This window comes from Belonocnema kinseyi, chromosome 4 (assembly GCF_010883055.1).
Source record: "Belonocnema kinseyi isolate 2016_QV_RU_SX_M_011 chromosome 4, B_treatae_v1, whole genome shotgun sequence".
In the NCBI taxonomy this organism is placed as follows: Eukaryota; Metazoa; Arthropoda; class Insecta; order Hymenoptera; family Cynipidae; genus Belonocnema; species Belonocnema kinseyi.
This window is the reverse complement of record NC_046660.1, coordinates 81,134,300-81,143,235: the sequence shown is the minus strand read 5'-3', so window position 1 is coordinate 81,143,235 and position 8,936 is coordinate 81,134,300.

The following is an 8,936-nucleotide window of genomic DNA, read 5'->3' as shown; positions in this document are numbered from 1 at the left end:
CTATATTCATACTATATAGGTGAAGTTTCTTCTAAAATTTTGTACTTTCTGCACACTTTTCGCTTAGGTGTAATTAGTGCAATACCTATCTTCTCTTTTTTGAAAATTAAAATTGTATTCTTTGAAATGTTAGTTATGAACAGTATATAATTATAAATAAATATAATATAATTATTAGTACAAAATGGACACAATGATTAAAATTACCAGAAAAAATCACTACTATCTAACATTAATTTAAGAAAAAATAGTTTTAAACAATAATAATTAAATAATAATAATCGCTACTATCTAGAATTATTTTTGGCGAAGATGGTTTTTTAACTGTGTTGTTTTTGATTATTTTTGTTAAATTGTATTAATTATTAATATGCTGAGTGAAAATTGGACAAAATATGAAATATTTTAGAAAAACAGAAAATTTTAAGAATTACGCAGAAAATAATATTCAAGATAATACTAATTTGCTAAAACAATTACGCTTGTTAACTTGAATTAATGATTGTCTCACTCTATTCGAAAAGTTGAAAAATTCTGAAAATATACCGCCACTTTCTAATTATATTATAAGAGAACATTGTTAAAAAAAATAGTAAATTGTTTAAAAAATGTATCTAAACATAGAATTATCAGTAAAAAATAGTATTTTATTCATTTTAAACGATTAGTATGAAAAAAAACTAAAAATCATGATTAACGCTAAAAACTTGAAAAACCACTCATGGGGTTGTTTTGTGTCCCTATAAAACAGACTTATGCCGGGTGATACTTAAAAAAGAAGTTTTGATTCGCAATCTATGGATAATGGTGGAGAAAAATTTTTATTTACACAAATCGATTCACTTAATGTGTACGATATAATTCGGGCGATAGACATAACAGTTTTTTTCAATGGTTTTTTTGGAAAACCCTACTAAGTACGAATTTTCTAAAAAATAGTTTCATTTTTAAGCCAAAAAGACAAATTTTCTACACAACATTTCAATTTTCAACAAAATGTTGAATTTTCAAGTAATCGGTGACATTTTCATTCAACAAATTTAATTTTCAAGCAAAAAAACAAATTTTTAACAAAGAACTCAAATTGTCAACCAAATGATTGATTTTTCAACGGATATTATCCATTTTTAACCAAGAAAATTAATTTTGAAGAAAGTAGTTCAACCAAAAAAAGCTGATTTTTAACCGATAAGACAAATTTTTAATAGAACACATTAATTTCCAACCGAATAATTCACTTAACCAAAGGGATTAATTTTCTATAAAGAAGTCAAATTTTTAACAAGGGACAAGAATTTTTAATCAATTAGTTCAATTTTCTACCAGGAGAATCAACTATCTAAATAAAATCAAATATTAAAAACAAATGAATTTGAAGATAAAAATATCTATTTGAAAAAAAGGAATGACCAGAGATGAATTTTTAAATAATGTCATGAATCTTTAGGGAAAAAAAACAATTTTGAAAAAAGTATTTCTACTCTAAATCAATGAGAAGAATTTCCAGCTTAAAACTAGGCATGTTTAAAAAAATTTAATAGTTGATATTACAAAGAAAAAAAAATTGATATTTGAAACAGTTTCATTTAACCAAAGATACTTGGATCCTAACTTAAACAGAATGAATTTTGACCAAAAAGTAACATTTTAAACCAAAAAATGTATTATCTAATAAAAAGGTTGAATTTCAACATAATATATCAATTTTCAAATGAATAATTTACTTTTTAAACCACAAAAATTAAATTTCTATAAAAAAGTTAAATTTTCAATAAATACATTAATTTTTTACCAAAAAAGTGGAATATTGACAAAATACATGAATTTGCCAGCTAAAAGGGAACTATTTTAAAACCAAAAATGGAGCGTTCAAAGGAATTAATTTTTGAATAACTATTTTCTTCTTTATTTATAATGTGTCCCCTAAGGGTCTACATGACCTCCATTCCTCACAATCTTTCCGCTTATATCTATATTTTATTACAATATTATCCTTTCTATATATAAAATTATTTATAACTATTTACATAAAGTCTTATATCTAGTTTTTCATCGCTATTTCCTGCGAAAGCTCAATTTAGGACTTATTAGCAAATAGTCCAGTCAATGAAGGATTTGAGAAAAAAATTCGTAAAAGTAGCATTTTTTTTCATAGATACGTTGCCAATGGCTTAATAAAGATATTGTAAAAAGTCCCCAAACATACGTGTACGGCAAAGTTCCGAAATTCTGAAAGTGTTAAACAGTAACATGTTTTTTAAAATTACTCGAGAACTGTTGATTTTAGGTCGAAAATGGTGATGTGAAAAAATGTTCATTATTTTATAGGGCACAAAAAAGGTTCTATCCATTGTGGGCCTATTATCAACGGCTGCGCTATGCAATTGGATTAGCTGCACAATTCTTTTATTTGTGAACAAATAAAATAAAATCTCAAATATCCTGGAAAAAACGTCGGAAATATATCAGGCGATTTGTACTGGAGCAAATGCAGGTTCCTGTTAACAAAAAAAAACGACTAAGTCATTTGCATGACAAACTAACAGTATAAAATGAGCTCAACTTCAGTGTACAATTTGATATGTTTAAGTTGATGCTTTTGAGATGAAACTTCTTGCAAGTGTTCCTCCATTTTCATACAATACATTTTCCAATTTGTAGGTCAGAATAATAATATTTAGGGCCTCTTTTAAAGCTTTAAACAAGTAAATTTCAAAATTTAAGCTATGATGTCGAAAGCAGTGGTGATTATGAGTCCTAATGGCAGCAATGGGAGCGGGGGCGAGAACGGTTACCTCTTTCGATGATATTGAACCCTTCGAAATTTTTTTGCTCACTTTTCCCGACAATAGACTTGGCCTTCGGGTGGCCCCGCTCCCATTAGGTTTCATAATCACCGCTGCTTCCGACATCAAAGCTTAAATTTTGAAATTTATCGTTTAAAGGTTTAAAAGAGGCCTTAAATATTATTATTCTGACCTACAAATTGGAAAATGTATTGTATGAAAATAGAGGAACATTTGCAAGAAGTTTCATCTCAAAAGCATCCCCTTAAACACATCAAATTGTACACTGAAGTTGAGCTCATTTTATACTGTTAGTTTGTCATGCAAATGACTTAGTCGTTTTTTTGTTAACAGGAACCTGCATTTGCTCCAGTAGAAATCGTCTGATATATTTCCGACGTTTTTTCCAGGATATTTGAGATTTTATTGAGATTTATTTTATCCCTCCCTCAGCTTCGTTTCAAATTTTCATGCCCTCTTTCCTGCTCTAATACTTAACTTATCCCTTTGCGCTTCTTCTCTCGTCATATATCCTGGCGTACTCCAGTCTGCTCCTAGTGTCCACCTTACATACCTTTCTTGTAAACTCTCAATATCTTTCCTTTCTTTCCATCCCCATATCTCTGCTCCGTAACCTAATACCGGCCATACCAGCGTATCAAATAACCACATTCTCCTTCTCCAATTTTTTTAAACCTTCTTTATCCTATTCCTCATATCTGTTTCATTACCCCTGCTGCTTTTTTATCCTTTCTCTCATATGAGCTGTATGATCTCCATTCGTTTGCAAGATATATCCCAAATATTTATACACTTTGACTTCTTCTGACTTTATTCCCTTCAATCTCCCTGTCCATTCTTTCTTCATTCCCCCTCCTTTTCTAAACCTCATTATCTTTGTATTTTCTACATTTACATTCAGCTTTTTCCCATCTAAGTATTTCTCTAATCTTGTAATTAATCCCTTCATCCCTTCTTCATCCTCTGCCATCAACACTATGTCGATGCATATGCATTCAAGTCTGATATTAATAAATTAAATAAAAGTGGGCTCAGAGGACATCCTTGTCTCACACCTCTCACCAACCAGAAACTATCTCCTACCTTTACCCTGCTTTTTGTCTCCCTAAAAATTTCTGATACTCTCTTTATTAATCCCTCTCTTATCCCCTTTTTTATCATAACTTTTTCTATTTCTCCTCGGCCTAATGAGTCAAACGCCGCCTTTAAGTACACGAACAGTGCTATCATTGCTCCTATTTCCTTTTTAATTCTCTTATTTACTAGATAGTTCAGAACATATATGCTGTCCATTATCCCCATTCCTTTTCTAAACCCTGCCTGATTCGATGACTCGATCTTTTTTCTTCAAATTCTATCTTCAATCTCTCCGACAAAATAGTTACATATACTTTATACAGTGTTGGCATCAACGTCACCCCATATAATCTTTAACCTCCTCTCCTTTGATTTTCTTTACTATTGGTATAACTACTCCCTCTTTCCATAACTCTGGCCACCCCTATCCTCTCCATACTCTATTACACATTATCCATGCCCATTCCTCTAGTTCCTACCCTCCATATTTCGATACTTGATTTGGAATCTCATCTATACCAGGTGCCTTTTCATCCTTCATTATTCCTAAAACATTAACTATTTCTTCCCTTGAACTGTCCTCTTCCTCATCTCTTTTTCTACCACATTTCCCACCTTTTATAACTTTTCTCTCTACTCCTCTTAGCAAATCCAAATAAAATTTCTTCCATTCTATCATTTCAATATCTTAGTTTACTCTTTTTTTCTTTTCTTTCTCTTTACAGTCCTCATCCCACCCAGTTCTATTCTCCCCTTTACTAACTTCTTTTTTTTTGTGTACTCTAATCCTATTTTTATTTCTTCTATCATTTTTTCCATCTCCTCGTCCACATTTTCCTCTCCCATTTTGATATTTCTTACTTTTTCTCTAAACTGTTCTTTTCCTTCCCTTGACCAATTCCCTTTTCCTACACTTTTTACATTTGCTCCCCTTTTACTCATATTGCTATTGCTTTTTTGTCCCTCTAATGTCACTAGTAAGGGAAAGTGATCCGGATCAATATATTCACCTACCTGTAGTTTTTTAACCTTCTCTCTTACCTCATCATCCACTATCACATAATCAATTACCGTTCCCCTTTCACTTCCTGAGCGTGTATATTCTCCTTTTTCATCTTCTATATTTCCGTTTAAGATATATCATCCCAACTCCTCCAAGCCCTTCAACAACTTTTTTCCCTTCCCATTTAGTACCTTACCTTTAGATTTTCTTCCTCTCTCTTCTCCCCATTCCCTTCCTCCTCTGTCTCCTGTTCTCGCATGGAAATCCACACCAATTATCTGCTTTCGCCTACATATCACTGTTCACATAAATCCCCATTACCTTCCACTTCTCTCCTCCCATCATTACCTCTTCTACTATTAATCCTTCTTTTTGTTCTTTCCTGTCTTTCTTATCTTTCCCTGTCATACATTCATTCCTTACTCCCATCACTATTCCTCCCATTGCTCTGCCCTTTTTATTCTTCCTCTTTGCATTTTACACTTGCCATTTGTAACTCTTTTCTATCCCTTTTCATCTAGTCACCTCTCCATCATTATGACTACATCCCATTGTGTCAAATTTCTCATAAACTCCCTATCCTTTCTCTACAATCCTGCTATATTCCAGTAACAAATCTTCCATTCTCCCCTACTTTCGTTTCTCATCTTTTTTCCTTCTTACTATTTCTTATTTTCCTATCTCCCGTTCCTTCCTCTCCTAGTTTCCCTGCATCTAATTTCTTACTACCTGTTCCCTTTCTTTACCCCAATCCCACCATACTCCGTCTATCTGTATTCTCCCATACTTAACCCATGTTCTCTTTCCCTTTTTTCCTTTCTCTTCCGCTATTTTCCTTAATTTATACTGCATCTTACTTTCTACCCATGTCAAATCATCCTCTATTTTCTATGGACTACCATATAATAACCTCTTCTTTGTCATCACCTCCCTCTTATGTTCCCATTTCATTAGTTTCACCAGTACCATTATTTCCCCTCTTCCCTTCCTACATTTCGCATCTCTTTTATCTCTAACTTAGTATCAATCCTTTTTAGTGCTTCGTCCACTCCTTCCTTCAGCTCCTTCCCCTCTAATCTTATACCCTTTATCACTATGTTTAATTTTCTTCCTTCCCTCTCTTTCCTTTCTATTCTTTTTTCTATTTTTCTCCGCCTTTCCATCTCCTTATTCCGACTCTCACCCCCACCGCAATTCCCGTTCGAGCTTTCAAGTTTCATCATCCTACCTAGCATCTCCTCTACCTTTTTATTATTATCTTCTTCCTGCTTCTCTAGTTTTGTTCCAATGACTGCATCCTCTTTTCTAACTTTTCCCTAATTTCTTCCCATTTTTTTATTTCTTTCTTAACTTCAGCCATTTCCCGCATAATTTCCTTCTCTGATTCCTCTCCCCTTTTCTCCTGTTTTTCTTCATAAATCCCCATCACCTCTATTGTCACTTCTCGAATTTCCTTTAGTCTTTCCTCTTCCATCGGAACTTCACTTTCATCTCCGCTGCCGTCAGCCCCCTTACTATTATCACTCTTCTCTACCAAACTCTGCTTTTTCGGCGGCGATCTAAACATTGAATAAATATTTCCAACAATATAAATTAATTAAATTATGAATTTTTAATAAACAAAAAATTAATTTTGGGGAAAAAAGTTTAACATTAAATTAATCTCGGATATAACTACACCTCGCGCTCGGATATTTATTCTTTGCATTTGGAATGCTTGAAAAAAACTTTATCCAAAATTTCTCTTTTAGATGGCAGTATTTATATGCGTCTTCATTTTCTGCATTGCCTACTTAATTAAGTATAGTCAAAGTTTAAGTTTCTCAAAGCTCTGTAGGCTTTGAGGTACACATTCTCATCGTAACACTCGTGCTGCGCGCACGATTTCCGACAGACATTTGTAAACAGGTTTTGTTGAATTTTTTTCCTCGTAACTTTCGTCGTTTTTTCACACATTTTTTTTAATTTATTTTTTTCAATGTTATTTTTTTATGAATAAAACAAAAAGTACGCGTCCTATCAAGAAGTGATTCTTAACGAAATTGTAGATCTTTTTTGGGATAACAATTTATGTTAATTCATCTTTTTTCGTACCCTACATAGTTTGTCCACAAAATGGAATTTTTTATTTTTCATTATTTTTTTGTGCAATCAAAATTTGAATTTTCGATTTTTTAAGAAAATCCAAAAATTTGTTATGATAATCTTGTAGGGCTTTTAAAAAGAAATGTTTTTCTTCTCTTGACTTTTTTTCATATCGTGCGTTTTTTGGCTTAAAATTTTGATTTTCGGTTGATTAAAAAAATTTTGAAAACGCTATAACTCTGATAATTTTCTTTTGATCAAAAAAAGTTACAAGAATACATTGTTTGCTCTTTTTAATGCTATAAATATCCGCACATAGAATTTTCAAATTCAGAAAAAAGTTGTTTCAAAAATTTTCAAAATGCGCTTACTTTTTAAATTTTTATCAAAAATAGCTGGTTCACGAACTCGTCCTTTCTTTTACGGCCTAAAAAAAGTGTGCCAAAGATGTATTTGATTTGTTAATTTTTCGGGAGTTATTGTGTTTATGGACGGACGGCCGGACAGACAAACGCCATCGTAAAAACCTGATTTTCGGATTCAGGGGGTCTAGAAACACGGAGATCCGTTGAAAAACTGTAATGTCAAATTTCCGACAATTTTAATACTTTCTCAATCATAAATGATGAGGATGTAAAAATATTTTGATTTGAAATCTGAAACAGGTGATTTTAATAAAAAATTTCTAAACAAAAATTTTAGTGTACAGAGATAAATTTTCAAACAATTATTTGTTTAAATTTAAACTAATTAATTAAATTAGGAATCTTAAAAAAAAACATGAATTTTGACGAAACTATTTCAACTTTAAATCAATGAGTAGAGTTTTTAACCAATAGGTGAATGCTCAGAAAAAATAAAATTTTTGATATTCAAAACAAAAAATATTTTGATTTTATATCTGTAACAGTAGAATTTAATTAAAAATACGAATTTTAAACAAAATACTTGGATCCTTAACTTTCCCATATTGATTTTTAAACAAAAAAAATTATTTAAAAAAATATATATCACTTTTTAAACGAATAATTAACTTTTAAACCAAAAAAGATTAATATTTTACAAAAGTCAAATTTTTGCAAAAATACATTAACTTTTCAATATAAGAATTAATTTTCTATCAAAAAAGTAGATTTTTACAAGAATATACGTGAATTTCTAGCTAAAAAAGATCAATTTTCACTAAAAAATGGACTAGTTCAATTTTCAATTTAAAAAAATCTTAACCAAGAAGAAAACGAATTATAAACGCCGAATTCCACATTTATCTAAAATTTCCAAATCTTCAATTCCTAACACTAAAATTACAATATATATTCGATTTTAAAAAGATTTACGTTTCAAATTAAAAAGAAATAACCCGATTAAAAAAGCAAATCCGAAAAACCTATAGAAGTCGTGGAATTTGTAAATCGCACTTCTGTAGAAAACCTGCAAATTTGCTTTAATTTTGCAGAAAACCATGGAAAAAGGTAAAAAAAATAATACGATTAAATCTATTTTTATTTATAAATGTAGGAAACGAACAAGAACAATTATATTTCTGGTCCACGTTTTACGTCCATTTATAATGTTATTTAACGTCAATCTTAATTTTCGACAAACGTAGGCAAATTTAATTTGGCCGCATCTAGTTTACTAAACAAATAATAAATAAAGGGCATCGTGTATAATTTGAATACTTTATTCTACTAGACTACAATATTTGGCTTTTTCTCAAGTCACGTTCTGCGAAAGTTCAATTTTGTTTCTCTTTTTATATTTTAATAATTCACTACAAATGTCTTCCGTCTATCAAATAATAAAAACTCAAATCGAAAAGAACTGAAATAAAACTGAACTCATAAAAATAACATTGTCAAAATTTTCGAAACTTGAATCAAAATCCATACTAGAACTTTTCGAAAAATGTAATCAAATAAAACTAATTCCTTTTATCACAATATAATAATTTTAATTTCTAC